This window comes from Lipotes vexillifer, unplaced genomic scaffold (genome assembly GCF_000442215.2).
Source record: "Lipotes vexillifer unplaced genomic scaffold, Lipotes_vexillifer_v1.1 scaffold138, whole genome shotgun sequence".
Classification (NCBI taxonomy): domain Eukaryota; kingdom Metazoa; phylum Chordata; class Mammalia; order Artiodactyla; family Lipotidae; genus Lipotes; species Lipotes vexillifer.
The window spans coordinates 296,426-318,680 of NW_006797971.1; the positions used below are offsets into that span (position 1 = coordinate 296,426).

Consider the following 22,255-nt stretch of genomic DNA (forward strand, 5'->3'; position numbering starts at 1 on the left):
TAGGAATGTGGACAGTATCATACTAACTTTGCCACCATTAAGTATTAGCCGGTATGAAGGAGGCAGTTTCTAAGTTGTGTATCACAGCTTAGGTACTAATGATTTGACTTGAAGTTTGGAAAGAAGTGGCTTAAAAACAATAGACAAGATGTCACTGGTTCGCAATGGTGAGTTAACCTAGGAGCAAATCATATGAATGAGGCAGGCCAAAGGACTCAAATAAAGCAGATGCTGTGAGTGAGGCAGGTGCTGATGTGTGATGTGTGTCTTCAAATTGGGCTGCTGAAGAATCACAACAATTTGAATTTGCGATTGCCATAACTATGTGGGAACAAACATATTACATGCTTATATTATTAATCAGAATGAACAGCTTATCTGGCAAGGTGTCAGCTGCTCCACGAGTGTGTATTGTCGGATAAGATATGAGTCTGTCCCTTGAGGCCACTGCATATACTCTTTTCATTTGTGGTGGATAAGAAAACACTCAATTAAAATTTCTTTTACATGATTAAAATGTAATATTGTGAAAGAAGTTGTGAACATCAGCTTAATTATGATCCTCTTGGTAACTTTGTTTGGACATGTGATTTATTATTTTTCAAAGAAAACTATATTTATAACAAAATAATGGCGTTCCATTTCATTTGAAGAATGATTAAAGAAAGAAGGAGATGCCAGGCATGGAAAAGAGGAGGCTTGGGAAGGGGACATGATAACTATCTTCAAGAGTTGGAGGGCTGTTACACATAAGAGGGATTAGCACTGTTCTGTGTAGCCTTGGAGAACAGAAACATTAGCAGCTGTTTGAAATTGTAAGGTGTCAGATTTCAGTTGAACACCATCAAGGAGTTTCTCACAGTTAGAGCGTCCCAAAGTTGGAATGGTCTGTCCTGGGAGATGGTGAGTTCCTTCATGTCTGTGGGGTGGTAAAGTCTTATCTAACCTCTTCTGTGATGATAAAGAATGAGTGAGGCAGCTGAAGAACAACTGGTCAGTGATGTTGGGAGCAGGGATTGGGTTCCGTAGCCACTGAGGGCCCTTCCCACCCTGAGGGTCTGTCACAAGCACGTCATGCCCAAATATCCTTTCCTGGTCTCTGAAAAATAGAGGCAGTGAAAGCCACACTCTCTGTCTCTGTGACTAGGATTCCCACCCAAATGCTTTTCACCATCTACCTGTCCTTAATAGATTTGTGGATATGTGAAGGATATTTTAAAGTTTGGTTTCCTTAAATATAAAATATTTTGCTCTTATTTTTTCTCAGTAGTCTTTACATTAGACCTCCATACCTCTAATGTAATGTACTATCACAAATAAATCATTCTCAATTGTAAAAACCACACGATACAGGATAAAAGTATACAAATGTTTCATTGTGTTTCTGGGTTTATGCCAGCAGGTATTTATAAGACTGGGTTTAACTTAACCGGGGGGAGAAACATATATAAGAAGGTGAGGACATAGGCAGGGCAGGCAGTTAGAAAAATAGGCCTCTAGTTCTGAGTGGAGGATAAAGTGTTAAGAAATCAGAGCAAAAGAGAAGCACTTTTCTAAAGGGACTGAAAAATCAAAAAGAAATAAAAAGATGAAGGCACATATGCATGCTTCAGTTGGTTACAAATAAAGTAAACCTTTCTCAGTCTGCTTAGGAAATATTTTTCTTCAAGGCCTTTGACATTTCCGTCTCTTTTACTACCTATTTTGGATCTATACTGTAAGATCTACACTAAATGAAATGTTTTGCTTTTTTCTTTTGTTGCCATTCTTTTAACATTCTTTTAGGTTATCCTGGTATGAAAACTGCATTCCTGTTATATACTACCTTCTGCCTTAAGTCTTTCTGATTTGCTACTTCTCCTGTCTCAGTCTATATCCATTTTAATGCTTCCTCTGCAGCAAGCACTGTGACTGTGCTGGTACTTTTACGCATTAGTTCCGGTGTTCCCTAAAATCTGCATGGTAGGCGGTATTCACTCCATTTTAGAGATAAGGAAACTGAGACTCAGAATGACATAACTGGCCAAGATCACAGAGTCAGTCCTCAACAGAGATAATATTCTAACAATCTACTTGGCTATTGGGTATACTTTAGACTTAAGATTTCGGTTTTCCATCTTTAAAGAGGCAGTGAATGAAGATAACCCACTCAGCAAGTCTTTCTCAAGCCTCTCTCTGGTCTTGGTCCTCTTCATTAACTTTTTGTCTCAGTTTCTGTATCCCTTCCACATCTCAACGCTGTGTAAGTTATTCTGAGCTCTTACCTCTCTCCAGAGCTCCCCTCCTTCCTGTCGCTACTGCCTGCTGGATATCTCTACATGGATCTACCCAGTATCTCTGACTCAAGCAGTCCAACATTTTACTTTTCTCTTTTCACTATGTAGTGTGCTTTTTAAATCTTAATTGGTATAAATTTCTATACTACACAACTAATTCTTAATTGATAAAAAGCCAACAAGTCATAATATCTAATACTTACTAAAGGACTACTGTGTCAGGACGTGTGCTAAAGCACTTCTCATACAATATCTCAACTAATCTACACAACATGGCCACTACTGTCCTCATTTTACAGTCAAGAAGACAGAAATTTAGAGAGATTTTATAATTTACCAAATGGGAAACATCTGTGCAGGTGGCCAATCAGCAATGCCTAAGCTCCTATCAATTTTCCATGGTCCAAATCGCAATATTTTAGATTCATTTGTTACCTATTTTAGGCCATTAACAATTATTTTATTTGATACCCATAATAATTGTTAATAACCAGGTATATTTGTGAATATGCAAAACTTGGAAACATGATCAAGTATATTAACAATATATGCTACTTTTCTATTGTCACATTATAATTTCAGTACATTTATAACACTTCAAATAGAGTAACCAGTTTAATCACTTTTTAAAATCGATAACATCAAGTGAAATATTGCAAAGAGTTGAAGTAGAGGTTAAATAGAGGGACTTAAGAATTAAATAGCCCAGGTTTGCATACTAACCATGTGAAGATGGGTTAATTTCTTAATCTTTTTAAGCTTCAATTTTCTCATCTAAAAAGGGCATCTAATATTAAGATCAACCTCATATTTATGAGGATTAAATGAGGTAGTACATATAAAATGGTATCTATCACATAGATGCTCAGTAGTTAATTACATTAGGTACACTATAGTATTAGTAGTATGATAGCTAAGGCAGTTAAAAGCAAAAAAAAGAAACATCATACAGTTAAAGTTACAAAATGTTAAATATGAGCAGACCATGGGCTTCCCCTTTCTCATAATTTGAACAGCAATTCTATGTCCTGTGTTTATAAACAGGTGATGCAGTATTGATTTTCAGAATCATTGTGTATATGGATAGGCATGAGTACTGTAAGTAGACTATTTGGGAAAGAATTTGGCTCCCTGTGAGGGGCAGTTTTCTGAAATCATTTTTCCTTCATATTCTTTTTTTTACAGTTTTGGTATTAAAAAAAAGAGCTTAGGGAGACAGTTTTGTTCCAAAGATTTATGGTTACCTGGCAAACTCAAGTCCTCTGTCCTTTCATCCTTATTGTTTTTTAAAGCACCTTCAAGAGAAAATGGTTTTTAATCAAATTCATGAGATAACTTTTTATGTTACATTTTATAGGCATTTAAACTTTTCAAGATAGGGCACAACTAATGTAATGTATGACTGAATGTATTTTTGGAAAAATTTCTGCACGCTGGAGCAGAATCTTCACATCTATCTACGAATACTAAACAGATTTTTCCACATAGAAGACAGTCTGTAAATTGTTGTGATTATTAAATTCTTTCCCTCTATCATGGTTTTTATACATTTATTTTGATATTTAAGGAATCAAAGGCTATGCATATCATCATAAAATTTTTAATTCACAGGGCTCTGCCAGTTGTGCTCACTTGCTGATTAACATTGGAACACCACAAAACAGTATTACTAATGGGAAGGGCAGTTTTTGCTCTTCTAAAGTTGACTGCTTCCTTTCTGGCAACAACCTCAACCTCCCTACTGCCAGTGAGTTAGATCAAGAAAATAGTTATTTCTCTTAGTTACCAGTCTGGAAACTTTCAAAGATGCTGTGAATTGCAGCATAAGAAATAAAAAAATATATTTTTATTTAGGCTATTGTCTTTAGACTGAGAGACAGATAGAAATTTTGTTCACAAGCTCTGTCACATGCCATTATGTTGCTCAGCTGACAGGTGGTGCTTCAGAATAATATAGACAGTGGGGATGTGTGATTAAGTTCTATCAGACTTTCTGTGACACACTATGAGTTATACTCTTGCAATTAAGACCTTTTAATGTAGCAGTTAAATTACTAAAAATTCAGATGTGAAGATAGTAACACAAAATAATTGTCACATGCCAGAATCTTCTTAAATTTTATATGATTTTTAGATGCAGGTGTCGAATTTGGGATTGAGATTTCATGTAGATACAACTGTAATTTTTTCTTAAATGCAGACTGAAACTGGAGTATGAAACTATAATCGAAGTCAATACCACTGATTTTCCTCCATCAATTTTGTTATTTATCATTAATATGACATTCTCTTTAACCTATGGTCGATCACAAATTTAGAGAAAAAAAGTGTTATCTGCATATTTGAATCAAAGAAATTTTTAAAGGATATTTATCCAATTAAGATGCCCTGATATATTTTAAATGAAGATACCATGAGCAGATTAAACTTCATGAATATATTCTGTAAATGACAATTGTTGTTACTATGGTAACCTTTAACCAGGTATTTGGGGGTGTAATTTGGATTAGTCCTATTCAATGGTGAGGTAATGGAAATGAGAGTAATTAACTTTCAAGGTTTGAGTTTAAAGAAAGAAAATATGTTGAGTTTATGAGAGAAGCAGGGATATTGAACGGGTAAATGAAAATGCTAGAGACGAAATGCGGGCTTTTGTTTTAGACCCTGCTGTCCTCCACCCCTGAGTGGTTCTAACTGCATCCATGAATCAGGAACCAACTCGTTCTACTCTTACACAGCAGTCTTAATCTTTCACTGCCAGTCAATATCCTACTTAAAAACCAGTCTAGAGAGCCTTTCCCATTAGAAAGGGCAGTCAGTTTCTATCAGTTTTATTACTAATTTTGCCTTTCTTATTTAAAATATATCATTATCGTGTTTAAATACTATAGGATTTGTTAGGGTTCCATGTGTTTATGAATTAACCCCCAGCCCCAACCCCCATCACCAAATATGGAAGCAGTTTTCCTCTTTTCCACTTGTACATTAGGACGAGTTTGCTATGATTCTAATTGTGTCACTCATTTCCTTTAGTGCTCATTTAATGTATAGTCTTTACCTGGGTATAGCACTTTGGATTTTTAACTTTTATTTTGTTTTATTTGAAATCATTTTGTTCCTTTATTTAGCTTTTGCAAATATACTAAAATGGGTTGTCTGTAGACATATCTGCCTGAAATGAATACAGCTTAAAAGCAGAAAATTATTGATTTTTAAAATGAATTATTTTCCTCAGATTTAGTGAGGCCAATTTCCAATAGCCATTTTATTTACCCTTTATCATCTCATGCGGTAGCTTTAATATCACCAAGGCTACTGTCACCAACAATACATTCCTGAAAAAGAACATGATGTTTTGCAGTTTTGCCAAGAAGAGAGTTGGAAAGTTGTATGCATTGTTTGATTAAATTTTGGTATACCTATATTACATAAAACTCCTTGTAACTCATAGTTTAAATCATATTTCTTATGTTTCTAAAGTAATAAAATGTTAAAATCATATTTCTTATGTTTCTAATAGTAATAAAATTTTAAAATATGAGTAGCATTTATTGTACTTTTTAAAAAAAATTCAGGGATGAATGATCTATAGTACATTATATTGCTAAGAGGAAGGATAGCAAGCTTCTCTGGATTTATTTGCACTTTGAGAACTAAAATTTAGGAAAACTGGTTTTATAGGTTTTTCATTCCTCTCAACTAGAAGTCTTGATTAGGAACGTCAGTGCACATGATTTTGGGAACACGCAAGAAAGGCAGCAGTGGTAGTCCCAAATAACTATTTTCAGAGGAGGTCATAAACAGCTGTCCCTTTTGACTGTGATCCCTATTTGGAATGGTCTCAGTACTTGTGAAAGAAATCTTCTCTAGGATTAGGGCTTGACATGCAACTATTCGTGTCCTAAGACCTTATATTCCCCCCCACCCCCTCCCGTGATCACTGTTTCTCCAGCAGGAGTTAAAGGCTAGGCTAGCAGATATTACCTCAGCACAGTAGTTAATTCCTTTTTGCCAGTTCTCCCTCCTATTCCTATACAGTATTTCAACTATGAACTTGTTCATGTAATAACTTGAGCTCTCTATTCACTCAACTCTTTAGAAATAATGAAGTATAAGTGAATTGCCAAAGTTGTCCTTCACAACAAGGATCAAAATTGTACCTACTGGAGCCTTGTAGCGCCCCAAATGTTTATTTTTACACAAATATTTTGATTCTCATTGGTTCCATGCATCACTGCAATTCTCTTAATGCATTGTGTTATGCTCTGCAGTTTTTACAAGTATGAAAATGTTGAAGTATATTTATTAGCCGTGATGCTATTAAATGTTCAGTTATTTCCCAGGACTCTTAGGTGAGTCTTGGGAAATTCTGAGATGAAATTATGTAATGTGTAAGTGAGAAGTAACATTCATTTTTGAATGTAATTTGCAGTGAGGGCATTATTCAGGAAGAACTAATTGCTGTCATATCTGTAGTTGAGATCAGAGACAATGATTAGAATTCTGTTTTCTAAGATTATTTTTGTAGGCATAGACACTGTCTCTCAGACTGCAAACTGAGATGTACTTATCTAGAAAATCATTCCTTATCAATTAATTTATTAGTGCATTAGACTGGTTTATGATCAAAGTAGGTCTGATATTGTCATATTATGCATAATATAACTATGCATTAAATATGTATAATGTATGTATCTCATAGCTGAGAACAATGAAACTACATAGATAATCCCAATTTGTGATACACTTTGAAGTTTTCTAAGTTTTGTCTTTATTGGAATAACGTATTTTTACAGGTTGAAAATCCAGACAGCTTTACACTATAGGATTGTGTTATGTTTTCTTCCATACAGTGTGCAGCATTTTAATTCTTATAATAACAGGGCTGCTCAGTTTGCCAGCAGGAGGCCCCTCAAAGCAAGATGCTGTCTCTCGATTGGCAGATTTCTGTATAAATAAATAACACTCTGCACATTCCTCTCAAATACCCGAGTAAGTGAGATAATGCTATATAACTTTTTTTTAATTAAAAAAATAGCTGCATTATGTCAGTGACCTGTAATAAATAGCACTGCAAGGAGAAACGACAGCCTCATTCACCTTGCATCCATGCAGAAATAACTGATCTCTATTTCCATGGCTGGAGAGAGAAGAAAAAAGCGAATGGAAGGACAGAACCGACCTTGGATCGCAGTCACTCTCATGCTAATAAGAGGAAGTTTACACTGACTGTTTTTACTATGTTGAATTTACCACTCAACACACTGCAGGTAAACACCTTGTACTCTAAACATTCAGACAGTTGTTGTTAATAATGGTGTGGTGGATACATCATAAAGAGTGTGTTGCCATCTCCCTGAATTCTACATATTTTTCTGTTAAGTTTTCATCAATTAGCAAAATATTATACTGAAAAAAATTTATTAATTGAACATAATGATGCATTGAGAACAAATAGTTTTTGGACCAGGATGGCAATATGTGTTTAAGCTTTTCTAATTCAAGACCTGAGAATATCATTTTCTTCACATTGTACTCTACTCTTCCTTAAAAAAACATTAATTGTGAGCATTTAAATGTTTAATAAAGAAAAAATAAATCATATGTTATAGAACAAACTAAACCTAAGAGCTTTAAATTCATTCTCAATGAAAAATTTAAATGGTAATTTTGATTTTTAACTGTGATTCCCAGTTATTCTAAGATTTTCAACAGATGTTACACAGAGAATATAGAAAATTTTGCAGTGATTTTGGGCCTGAAATTAAAGCCTCTGCTTAGACTTATGTCACATTGAAATTTATGGAAATCATGCAAAAATACTTCAATGGGATTCAGTCCGTTGTACTTATTTGTACATTCTGCCTAGCCATTCATTTGTCCAACACCTAACAGACATTGCACAGCAGTGGGAACAGACAGCCTGATGTACAAAGACCAAGGATATTTGGCCCTGGCTCCACAATTACTTTATTTCAATCAGTAAGAAAGTCAGGGCTGTAGGATTTAATATACTTGCCATCCACAAAAGAACATCAGTAACAACAACACTTCAGATACTCAGAAGCTCTGGGTGATTTTATAAACAAACACATGTAAATTCATCACACTCTACTGAGATTGCAGATTACCATGTTAAATGCATTTTAATGTTTGTTCTGTTTCTAATATATATGAGATTTGGAATTGTTGGCTGGAGGTAGAATTCTTAAAATGATAATTTTTTCCAGGTATTTCATTTTACAGAAAATAAATTTAAGACACAGAGAGAGAAGTTATTTGCCTTAGTCACACATATATTCAAAAGCATTTATTTTCTTTTCCTTTGTATAGGCTAAAATTTTCATACTTCTGAAGTTGCAGTTATTTCTTTTTTTATCATTTTATATTTTCCAGTATAGAAATAAATGAATGTTTACTAAATATATCTTGAAATAAAATATTATATACTCGTTTAAAAAAATATTTCCACAGTTTTTGTCCCCTATACTGGAAGCTTTTTTTTTTTTTTTTTTTTTTTTAAAAAAAACAGTTTTATTGCGCTCAGACTAGGAATCCATGGGTCTTGAGGACCTCTGTGAATTGGTCAGTTTTCTTCTCTCTGTTCTTTGCGGCCTGCTTCCGTAGCCTCAGGAGCTGCGTCTTTTTCCGGTAGTGGATCTTGGCCTTCTCCTTTCTCTTCTCCTTCAGCGTGGCTGTTACTGCCTGGTACTTCCAGCCAACCTCACGAGCCAGACGCCCTAGGTAGGCAAACTTCCGCACTGCCTTCAGACACACAACCTTGAGGGCGGCAGGAACCACCATCCGCTGTTTCTTGTCATAGGGTGGCGGGATCCCATCAAACACCTTGAGGCGGTCCCTAGCGGCCTGGACTCGCTTGGTCCTGTGAGGCAGCATGCCTTGCACTGTCCGCCAGAAGATGCGGCTGGGGGCTCGGAAGTGGTAGAGGCCGCCGGAGGGGTTGGTGTCCATCGGCTTGCAGAGGAATGCCAGGTACTTCAACTTGTTTCTATAGAAATTTCCATAAATGCTGATGCCCTCACAAATGCACGACCACCACCTTTCCGCCTAGAAGCACCTGCTTGGCCACGATGGCTGCCAGGCGGCACAGGAGATGGCCTCGGCCATCAAGCACCAGGACCTGCCCCTCCGCCATCTTCGGCAGCAGCCTGGGAAAGTTATGTGGGAAGCTGTTAATCTTCCAATATTCATGAAATATTTACAGTAACACATTTAGATGACTCAACTTATGTTGTTGCTTTTCTCCTATTTTTTTGTGCTTCAGGTTACTTCTAAATGCAGCAGTGATTTTTAACACATATTACTAGATTTGGTGTAGGTATATAATGTTTCAAGGGTGTGTATGAAAACTAATGCAGTTGAGTAATGATGAAAATTATGTAAACAATGGTAGTACTTAAACAAAGTGAAAATTTAATAAATGTGGATATCATTGCTTTTGAGCACCTTTCTAACTTTCTTTGTAGCAAATGTAGTCATTAAAATTCTGTTTTAAAAGGGAGGGGACAGTACCATTAGACAATATTAAAAATTGGACATTTTATTTAAGGAAATGTGTTGTCAGTAATTCTTTTAGGAGGTTTTATCACAGTGCAGCAAAGCATCTTTTAACAGTTTTAGTGCATTAAATCTACACAGTTGCTGTTGACTGTGAACAATCATGAATTTAAATAAAGGGAGAAGTTAGTTGAAGTAAAATGTTCTGTTGTCTTATGTCTGTAGAAGTGATTATTATTATTTTTGTTTTACTATAAAGTTTAATTGTCTTGGTGCTTTCTGAGACCATTTTCAATTAAGAATGGGTAACCAATAAGGTAACATGGAGAATGGTCTCTGTTCTAGAGTAAAATAACTAAAACATGAGCTTTAGGTCAACAAACCTGAGTTCCAGTTCCAGGTTTGGGACTTGCTAGCTGTGAGATCAGTGGGAACGAGCTATAAAGCACAGGAAGCTCAGCTCGGTGTTTTGTGATGACCTAGATGGGTGGCATAGGGGGGTGGGGTGGGAGGGAGGTACAAGAGGGAGGGGATATAGGTATTCATATAGCTGATTCACTTCATTGCACAACAGAAACTAACACAACAGAAACTAACACAACATTGTAAAGCAATTGTACTCCAATAAAAATTTTTTTAAAAAGTATCCACATCTTTAAAATGGGAAAAAATACTTAAAATACTTCTTCCTAAGGGCATTTCGATGATTATGTAGGAAAATGTGTATAAAGCAGTTAGCGTAACATTTGGCTCATGGTAAGTACTTGAGAAACATTACTGTATTTTTTATATAAAAATCTTTTTAGGTGATAATTTTTAATGCTCTTTTAAAAATTATCACACTGATTTATATAAGAAGCTTTATCTTTAATATTCCATTTCGGAGTGCTGAATTTACAAAACAAGTTTACTTAATTTTATTCAATACACATTTATTGAGTGGTCAATTCTGTCCCAGGAATTATATCAGGAACATGTCAAAGAATCTAGTGAGGAAATCAGATGCAAAAATAGCTACCATCAGTATCTTATGATAAATGGTAAGCAAATGCTGCTCTGAAATGAAAAAGAAGCACGTGTAGCCCAACCTGGAAGTCGGAAAGATTTTTTTGGGGGGAGATGGTTTCTGACATGAGTCATGAAGACGAACAAGAATGAGTCAAATGAAAAATGGTAAAGAGGATATTCCAGACAGAGGAACCTGTAATAATAGATTTAAAGAAGCTGGAAATTACCATGGAAAGTACAGTGAACAATTAATTCAGTGTGATTAAAGCATAAACATGTTCAGGGGTGGGCACAGGTTGAGACTGAAAATGTAGAGACACATTTCACAAGGAACCTTTTATATCCAACTAGGGGCCTGCTTGTTTGTTCTATTTCTCCCTTTCTTAAAATAATTGGTAGGGTTTATATGCTGATTTCATTTACAGAATTTATCATCTAATAAAAAATGTATGTGTATGTGTGTGATAATCAGGGTAATGATCCACTATTCAAATAAACTAGTATTTGGTAACCCTGATATTTAAGACATAGTGGAATATGTAGAATGAAATATTAAAGTACCAAGTAAAAGATTTTTTAGACTTGAAAATTTGGGGGAGAGAATCAAATTTAGGCTATACTCCTTGGAACATTATTGGGCTTTGGTTATAGGGAGGAGGGAAATCAGGAGGACCTACAGATTAAAGATTAAAATGATATTCATTGCCTTCTACCATGTATCAGGCTCTGTGCTGTACCCAGAAATACCTTCTACAGAAATTATCCTTATATATCTGACAATAGAGACCTCTTTAAAAATATATCACATCTGTATTGTTACCTGTATCCTATATATACATCTATATCTGTCAGAAAGAAAGCTGATATTCAGAGAGGTTAAGCAGTTGCATAAAGTTAAGAGTTCATAAGAAAGATATGAAGTGGGGATTTAAGTCAAATTTCCCCTGATTCCAAAGACATGGGGGTAGGAATGACTAGTGGGTATTTCAAGTAAAATTTGGTTGAGTTGTCCCCCGTCCCTGGGGGGAAAATCATAATTAGTGTAAACTAGTTATCACCATTTCATTTCCCATCCCATTCAGCTATGAAAATGGGATAGGATTCTGGTCACTGAAAAGGGAAATCTGACAGGCTTTAAGGAAAAGATTCTCTCACCAATGGAAAGAGATACACAGGGGAAACACTCCCTTTTTTTTGGCTAGATGTCGGCATGTCGGCATGTGACACCTGGAATTGTGGTAGTTCATCCTGTGGTTCCAGGTGAAGTCATCAGTGAGTCCAAAGGCAAAGTAAAAGACAGGAAACACTTGGATTCTCAATGACAAATGTCAAGTCCCTGAACCAACCCTGGAATATCTCTATCTCTGGACCTCCTATATGTAAGAAATTAAATCTCATATTTTTTAAGTCATTTACAGCCAAACCATTTTAACTGATAGAAACCCTAAATGTTCAAATGAAATGCCCTGACTTACTTGGTCAGCTATAAAGGTGGCAGATTCATTCAAATGTCTTCCTCCTTACTTTAAGTTGACTCCCTGTATGGCCATTAGGAAGAAATAGGTAAGTCTAAAGGAAACATTAGGGATCTGTTAGTGTTAGAGAATCCATGTCTGAAAGAGTTGTGAGAATGGAGACTGAATGTAGGCTGTAGTCTCCTACTAGTTAAGGAATTTCATAGCCTGGTAACTCATTCCATTCTTACCATGCTATAATGTTGCATTAAAATTTGTTTCTCCTGTAACTTTTAAATGTCTTAACAAATAGTACCATTGATTATGAAAAATCCTTTAACCAAATCCTGTTTACAACTTAGAACCATTGAGATGTGAGGTGACAAGGTCACTAAGATCTTAATCTGTAAAATGACCTACCTTTAAAGACTTTTCTCCTTTCTTCTGTACCTTGCCAAACCAGTTTATTACTTCTGTAGTTTATATAAACATGTTGACTTCTCTACACTTCAGTTTTATTTATATTACACAATAGTCATATTGGAAATTAACCAAATTTATTATTGAATTAATCTATTAGATGGTAGAAGTTATAAAATCATCTTACCTATAGCTAAATGATTATACTTTTGTGTCATGTCTAGTAGTTGTTATGTAAGTAACGGTATATGTAAATAAATACATTGAGAGTAAAGTGAACCGAGATAGTTATGGCATGTCTCTTCAGATTTAAAATGTTTCTCATTATAGAAATGTTAAAAGTTTATTTAATGTTACTTTTTAAAAATTTTTATTGGAGTATATTTGATTTACAATGTTATGTTAGTTTCAGGTGTACAGCAAAGTGAATCAGTTATACATATACATATATTCAGTCTTTTTTAGATTCTTTTCCCATATAGGCCATTACAGAGTACTGAGTAGAGTTCCCTGTGGTGTACAGTAGGTCCTTATTAGTTATCTATTTTATATATAGTAGTGTGTATATGTCACTCTCAATCTCCCAATTTATCCCTCCCCGCCTTACCCCCTGGTAACCATAAGTTTGTATTCTATATCTGTAACTCTATTTCTGTTTTGTAGATAAGTTCATTTGTACCCTTTTTTTTTAGATTCCACATATAATAATGTTAACATTTTAAATGTTTTTGTAACCACATGCTACATGATGATATTTGGTAACAAATTCTTGGGATATTTCATTATTAACTAGTTGTTAATTAAGCATTGAAAGTAGTCTAAAGCTCCCAAATTTAGTAAACTACTTAATTAGGAACAGATGATCTCTATTGAAAATGAAAGTCATATGCATACATCAACAACTTCTACCTCACCTAATAATCAATTTGTAGTATCAGTAACAACAATTTTTCACTATTTTTGGAACATATACTATATACTAGGCTCTGTGATAGATGCTTTGCATAAAATATTTCTTAAGAATCTGAAAAACATCCTGCATAGTAGGATTTTTTATCCACATGCTGCCAGTGAATAAATGAGGATGTTTAGAGGACAGTAATTTACCTAAACTTACATAATTAGTCAATAGTGGATGCAGTATTTAAATTCATATTTGTCTGACTTTAAACCTACACATATTTCTTCCCATTGTGATACTCCATATTAGGAATATGGAACATAAACTTAATTGAAGTAAATTATTTACAAATAATTCTAATAGTGTTGATTCATGATAATGGATCACTAAACACTATTCAATTATTTTTATAAAACAAATTTAAGAAACATGTTAAGATTATTAGTCTCTTACGATGCCAGACTGAGGAATATATTTGAATGTTGACCAATAATAACATCAACAGAATTTGACCCCATTACTATTAGTAAAGACCTTAGTATTATTTATGTAAGAAAGCAATTTTATGAAAAGCACATGGCAAATTATATGTCACAATAAAAAAGTTAATTGTAACAACACAGTATGAAATGGTAAACTTCCTAATTTCACTTATTTCTAAATATTTTCACTCTGAGATTTAAAAAAATTTGCAGTTATTTGCTGTGGACTCATTATGCTTGGAGAATGGGGCTTTTAGATAATTACTTATTTATCATCATTTCCAAAGAGATTGGCAAAATACTATGAGGAGAGTTTTACGTAGGCTCCTTCCAGCTTCTACTTTTAGGGAAATATTCTGGAAAGAGAAACTTTAGGAAGAAGGAACGAGAATTTCAGCGTATATGAAAAGGAATAACAAGAAATGATGCAAGGCCTAAGGATATTAGAAAATAAATAATTGTCACATTAATTCAAAGACAAAAGTTTTTTCAGAGGTTTTTGGCAGACTTGAAAGTGAAGAAGCAGTTGATTGTTGGAATTTGGCAGATGACAAAAAAGAAACTTGGAGATTCAATGAAAGCAATACTGTTTCAGAAATATACTCATTTTTTTAAAGCTCAAGAAAGTGCTTGAGGGAAGACTGTATAATTTCCATTGTGAATTTTAAGAGCCATTTTAGAAAGTCTACCAAAGAAAATGTTCAAGAATGCTGAAATTAGGGTCATTACCCACTGTGATAGCTATATATATATATATTCTGAAAATGTATATTTATCAATAGATACTCCTAGACTCCACATATTATTTAGAACATTAAATTTATGGTGGCCTTGGGTTCTCTAGTAGCATTCCAGCTGTCTGTGTTAATGATATGATTCTTTGATTAAGTATATGAAGAACCTTATGCCTTTGATATAAGCATTTAGCTACTTTTTATTTTTCCCACCTTTATTGAGATATAGTTGACATATAATGTTGTATAATTTTAAGGTGTACAGCATGATGACTTGATACACATATATATTGTGAAATGAGCTCCTTTTTAGAGAGCTTTGAATTTGACAAAGATATAAGAAATTTAAAAAATTTTTCTGTAGAATAAATGACTCATAAAATGTGACTACCAAATTATGACACAGTCCATAAGTAAATTATGTTTAATAGTTTGTCCTTATACATTAATTGGTCAGTTTGATGACATTAAAGTTAACCAAACTTGATTTCTATTTAATAATATATGTTTGGTCTAGGATTTGATTTTACCCTGCTTACATGCTAATAAGTAGCCTGCTACTGTGTCATAGATGGTGTCAGAAGAAATGAGACTCTTGGGTCAGAAACAAAGGACTTCATTACTTGTGTCACATTATTATTATTATTCTATCTCCTCTATAGGCTTTTCCAGTATACTTTTCTGTATTATTTTTAATGCTTACTTTGGAGATTAAGCTATACAACTTCAGGTAATTCCAATGCATATTATCTGTAAATTTACTTTAAGGGATACTAACCTAGAGGGCTGAAATTGTCTCTATTAGTTATTCCTTTGAGGTAAGAAGTTAAGCCTAGAAGAAGTGCCTAGTAAAACATAGCTTTGATTTTTGGAAATAGTGATGCTTATCTAAAAATAAGACTTAACAACCATCTATCAGTTATATGTACCATTTTCCAATCTCTGAGGACCCTGTACTATATGGAAGTTTGATGGGACTAGAATTTGGGGCTGTTGTAGTAGTAGTGTCACAGTCAGAGAGGAGCATGAAAAGTAGTGAATACTTGAAAAAGGAGTATAAAAAATAATGGATTAGGAGAATATCTCCATATGGTCCAATGCCAACCATGGCCAATATACATATTATAGGCCAATTTTGGAACTAATATTTATTAGATGGGACATTTCAAGGAACCTACACACACATAGATACTTAACAACTAGTTTTGTTTTCCAGAAGCAGTAAATTTTCCTCTCAGTCTTTCCCCTTACACTTGCTTCATGCATCAGCATTCTTTTCTCTTCATGCCTGAGATCCCCCAGGACATAACTTTGTCCACAATTGGCAAAAATCAAGACCTTCAAAAATTCAAAAATACCGCGTTAAGCATCACAAAGCAAGCTACTTTTTGGCTGTTTCTCTAAAGGTTACATAATGCTTTGTGTTTTCTACAACATGATACGGCATGACAGAACAAAGTAGTTATCTTTTGTACTTGTCAGCATTGTTATATCAACTTCAAATGATGAAATGCTTCTGAGTACGCTGTTGCTGTTTTCCTTTGGGGGCTTACACTGATTTCTTTAAAGTATTATGTGCATCAAATAAATGATTCATTCATTATCCGTGACACCTGAAGTTTGCTAAAAAAAGTATCTAGACATCATTTCAAAACTGCATTTGGATGCTATTTGCTTTTGAAGTGATAAACTGCAGTTCATTTGGACTTTGTCTTCAAGTTACCATTTTTACTTAACATCTGTGTTTTGCAGTAGGAGAAGAGGTCATACTCTCACTGGATGTTATGAGGACAAAGTTTAGACTGTCAGGAAATAAATTTTAATTTTTAATATGTTTAATTGAATGGTTTTTATTAAAAACTTGAGTCAAAATCATATTTTGATTCGGTAATACAAGATGACATATCTTGTATTAGTTAGGGTAATACCGGCTGATAGAACATAAAACCCTTATGTAATAGTGGCTTAACTCAATAGGATTTATTTCCCTTGGCATAACGATTCAATGAAGATGTTTCTGGTTGAACTTCTGTGTAGGGTCCTACCATCTTCATATGGTTGTCAGTGTGCCCTGGTTGATGTCTGCAGCCAGATGGGGGAAAATAGAATGGAAGGTTGCATATGGAAAGTTTCTATGAGCCAAACCTGAAAGTGGCATACACTATTTTTGCCCATATTCTCTTGGCTAGGATTTAATTCATTGACATACCCAACTCCAAGGGAAATATGTTCAAGCTGTGTGCTTAGAAGTGGCTTTGGTAAACAGCCAGCAGCCTCTGCTCTAGGAACCTTAATTGGGGAGATTCTCTGTTATGGCGGAGAGAGATTTAAATTCGAGGTCAGTCAGCCTTAAGATAAAATGTAGCTCAGCCAGTTATAAGCTGTGAAACCCTGGGAAAATCATTAATCTTCTATTTGCCAGAGTATACTGAATCATAGAATAGGGAAATAACACCTACTGCACAGGATTGTTAAAGATTAAATGATAAAATGTGTATAAAGTGCTTAGCACGATGCAAGGAACATTAGAAACACTCAAAAATGATAGTTTTAATTTTTATTGTTAAGTTATATATTCTATGATGGTCTATAATAAATATGATTTCATTGAACATTAGCTTAGTTCAATACCAAAGTAATTTTTAAAAAGGGATTATTTTATGTATAAAACATAGCAGTCCAAGAAAATTGTGCATTTTAGCAGCTGTCCAAAGCAAATGAATACATAAATATTTATGCAGCAGAACTAAATTTGGGGGCAGATAGGACACAAACTCAACATTTACTTGGTTTTCTTTTCAGGCAGTAGATGCTAACTTTGAAGGTTTTTAACTGAATAAATTTGCTTCTTGGTTGAATTTGATAAGGAAGGAAATTAAAGACCTTTAGGGTAATTAGAAGAGTAAAATTAAATATAGCCTTAGTCCATTTGGGCTGCTATAACAGAATATCAAAGGCTGGGTGGCTTAAACAACAAACTTTATTTCTCCTAGTTCTAGAGGCTGGAAAGTCCAAGATCAAGGTGCCAGCAGATATTGTGTCTGCTGAGAGCCCACTTACTGGTTCATAGATGGCCATCTTCTCCTTATATCTTCACATGGCAGAAGAGATGAGGGAGCTCTCTTTTATAAGGGATTAATCCCATTCATGAGGAATTCACCCTCATGACCTAATCATCACTTATCAGAGGACCTATCATCACACTGGGGGTTAGGTTTCAACCTACACAACACAAACATACAAGTCTATATGAAGTGTATATGTATACGTGTAACTATATCTATATTCATATCTGTCTATATATCTATCTATCTAAAGAGACTATCATTTCTCTAATGTCTATCCTGTGATAACGTATCTCTCTTGTAATTTTATTACTTTTGTATCTTGCTTATTCAAATCATTTAAAATCTAATATAATTACAGTTATATATTCATAAAGAAGAAAAATGTGCTGCATACTTTAACGTCATGGGACTTACTGTATAAATAATCCATGAGAATCCACTTTTAGAAAAACTACAGCTCTTCTTTAACAGAAATAACATGATTTACCTGCTACTTTTCCTTCTACGTAAAAGAATCTAGAGGAGAAAAAATCATATTGAAACTAAACCTGAAAGTATAAAACTGTGCTTTTAAAAAATTAATAAAATTCATATTTCTGTTCAATTTTCAGAGACCCCAGATCCTTGGCTGCATATAGTTCTAGATTATTCATTTATAGTTTTATATTTTAAAAGCTTTCTTCATCTTGATTCATAAAATGATTTCTTGAGTTTCTCTTAGCATTGAAACATAATGACATCTTGTCACCACTAAGTCTTCTGTGAAGAAAAAACAGGACTGAACTTGATCTTTTCTTTGTACTGGGCAGTGAATGATAGGGTTTGAGGAGAGTGATTTTTTCAGCTTTAGACCAGAGTAAATATTTCAAGACAGGTATGGTTTCCAGAGTAAAGTCTTACCCTTGTTATAAGTACTTGCATACTAAATCCAAAATCCTGAAAATACCTTATTTTCTGTGATTGTCAAAGAAGTATGTGATTGGGAATTTTTTTTCACTTTTATTGCAATTCTGTTTTTCCCTGAATTTGTTAGATAGCTACTGAGCTAGTTTGACTTATCAAGTGTCTTAAGTAATTTCTGCCTAATCAGTTGATGAGTATTTATGTGGATTGGGGTTTGACCTTGTCTAGAGCATCATCAGTCCACATTCAAATTCAGTTATACGTGTCACAAGGCTTACTTCATGCCAGCAAATAGACAAATCACACATCCCCAAGATGTCAAGATAAGTCAACATAGAGGATTTGGGAGGAAGGGTTTTTTAGTGCTAGAATTGTCTTTGGAAAAGGGGAATCTATTCATGCTGCTTCCGTCTACTTTGTGTCATTAAATGTGTCATTGTATATCTCTGTCCTCTGTAATTGAAGATACTGCTGCTGTTATTATGTGCTATGTAAAAGTGTGTCTACAAAGACAGTGTGGTAGCACACTGTCTACACAGTGCAGAAAATCAGGTTACCCTCTTCATAATGTCTATCAATGTTATTTTCAGGGTCTGTTGATATTTATGAATTTCCTCCCTCTTTTCTCATTCAAATAGAATTAACCTTTAAGGAAGGACAAAGTTAAGAGTATTTCTTCAGTATATATCAGGTATATTCCCAGGATTTTCTAGCCTACTGGACAGTTTCTAAGATTCTAGTTTGCTTTCTTAAACTTACTTTCTTTTCCTCTTTTACCTTCTACTTCCCCTGAAAGTAAATGCATAGCATTACATGAAGAATTAGGTAGCTCTCAGCTCTATAGATAGATTGAACATTTTTTGTAATTTTTTCTAGCTTCTTGGTTCAATGTTTGTTATTCACTGGAGAGCAAATACTTTGCCTAGCAAAGGTAGACATTATAAGCCTTCTAAACATGTCTGTGTTGCGTGACAAAAGTTATTGCTCCTCCCTAATCAGCCCGAGAATACATTTTCTTATTGTTCCCTAGAAAGAAATTGGTGAGTCAACAAAATGAAAAAAATAATTAATTTAAATTCTAGGACCAATTTTATAATATCCTTATAGTAGTCATTTATATGTTAATATTTTATAATGACTAATTTAATAGACAGATGGTGGTTCATATTACAGTATGAGAGTGGGGCATTTCCTTGGGACAATGATTATCTACCCAGTTTTCAATTAGAGAAGACTGCCAATTACCTGGAGTGTTTTTTATTTTAATTACTGGGTGATTAGGACAGCTAGGTTACCAGCCCAGAGGAAGGAGAACTAAACTGTGTGTGTGAATCCTTATTATGCAAACCCATAAAATAAATAAAGGCCATGCAAAGAATCTTTCGATGAAATGGTAGATAGTTTACCTGAGGCAGTCCATATTCTCTTACTCATTTCATCACTAAAAAGTGAGTTTAAAGTGTTAAACTGGCTGTTTGTGAACTAGACATTATTTTTCTGTAAGGAAAAATAAATTCAGAGGAAAGGTATTATTTGTTAGCAATCAGTGTTCAACATTTTATGTTTAACATAAAATCAGTGTTCAACGTTTTATGTTTAACATACCATGTTTTGAAATGGTATTATCTCATTAAGAGAAGTCATTTACAGAGTGATGTTTGCTCCCTGAAGTATGGCTGAGACTTGAGGCAGAAAGATCACATGAATAAATTCCTGATTTTCTGGTCTTGTTCTATAAAAATCTTCAGATTTTTTACTCAAGCTTCTTTTCTACATCTCCAGCTATCCTCTGAATATTTCTAGTTAAGTGTTTCCCATCATGTTAACTTCAACAAATCTAAACCAATCTTATTTTCTCCCCAAACAAGGTTTGTTCTCAAGATTTTGTGTTCTCGTCTCTGCCAAAGAAACTACTGTTTTAACATTCCTTCAGACAAGAACGGTTATAGTTATTGATTCTGTGCTACCATCTTCCATTTTTTTGTCCTTCATCCTTTGAAAAATTTCTTAGGCTAGTATCTTTATCTCCATTTGGGCTATCATTCCTATCCAGAGTTTCATAGACTCACAACTAAAGAACTGCAGTAGGCTTTGCTGAGAAAATATTCTCATTTCTCTAAATAACCTTTTGAATAGCAAACACTGGGTTTTTACATGATTCCTTTACTTAAAAGCATTTCATTGACTGTTACCTCAAGTAAAGAATATATACACTTTTCTGCTTCAAAGTCTTCGGTAATTTGGTACTGCATAACTGATAGGAGAGGACCAGTTAGGTAATACCAAATTACTGAAAAGGGCTGATTTAAGTTAATGAATGGATGAAAAAATTTGAGTTGGAGTCTACAAATTCTCCATATAGACTTAGTCTCATTTTATTTAAAAAAAAAAAAAAAAAAGAAGAAAACCAGTATTTAAAGTAAAAGGCCGGGGACTTCCCTGGTGGTCCAGTGGTTAAGACTCTGTGCTCCCGACGCAGCGGGCCTGGGTTCGATCCCTGGTCAGGGAACTAGATCCTGCATGCTGCAACTAAAAAAAAGATCCTGAGTGCCACAACTGAAATATCCTGCTCACAGCAACGAAGATCCCACACGCCGCAACTTAGCACAGCCAACTTAATTAATTAATTTAAAAAAAGAGTGTATGTATAAAAAATATAAATAAAAGTAAATAAATAAAAAGAAGTATTCAAACAGATGTCCCTAATATAGTTAATTTTAAAAGCAAAAGAAAATATTACCTGTGATCTGAAAAAAAAGTGAAATTGCGAAGTATAGAATTTAAGCAAATTAGGAGAACTGTTTTAGTAGATTGTTTAAACCATATACTTTTTTAAATTATAAAGTCAGCATGGAGATGCTGAGCACTTGGTGAGATACGTAAATTGTGTAAAGATTGAGGAAATGAAACCTGTTTCTTAAAATATAAAATACTTATTTACCTGTATTTAAAAAGAATGTATTATCAAGGTTACATTAGTACAACATTTCAGCTAATAGTCTCCCATTATAGTATGTATGTTGGAAAGACTTGAAAAATAATTATTGTGAATTATTGTGAATTAATTATTGTGAATTATTGTTCATAAAAGTTTTGGGTTGACAGGTACCTCTGTTCAGTATATAGGCCAGTGAGTTTTTATCAGGGTCTGGATTTCTGATACTCTTACCAATTAGCAAAGATAATATTTGCAAGTAGTGGTATGATCCATTCAAAATTCAAGAATGACTCTTAAATTGATTGAGTCTGTGTGTGTGTGTGTGTGTGTGTGTGTGCGCACACACACACACATAGGTGCATACATGTGGAGCATAATATACGTGATGTACCTATTTTTTGATCAGGTGCACTGGCAACCAAGTATATTTATTATTTCCCATTTTCAGATTTATCCTCTATTTCTGGTTCTCTGTTCAAAAAATTTTTACCCAACCCAAAATGTTTAAAGTGAAATAATGTGTTCATCAGTTTTGTACATAAGTATTTAATAT

The 22,255-nt window shown here is 34.2% G+C and overlaps 1 protein-coding gene, 1 non-coding gene and 1 pseudogene across 5 annotated transcripts in view; 2 read left to right on the forward strand and 1 right to left on the reverse strand.

The window, feature by feature from the left end:
• ERBB4 (erb-b2 receptor tyrosine kinase 4) overlaps window positions 1–22,255 on the forward strand; it is a 1,128,925-nt gene that overhangs the window by 13,342 nt on the left and 1,093,328 nt on the right. The gene's annotated exons all lie outside the window — the stretch shown is intronic.
• Window positions 8,820–9,432, reverse strand: LOC103078071 (60S ribosomal protein L13a pseudogene; annotated as a pseudogene).
• TRNAG-CCC (transfer RNA glycine (anticodon CCC)) lies at window positions 21,201–21,273 on the forward strand. Its single transcript has one exon. It is a non-coding gene; the product is annotated as a tRNA-Gly (tRNA).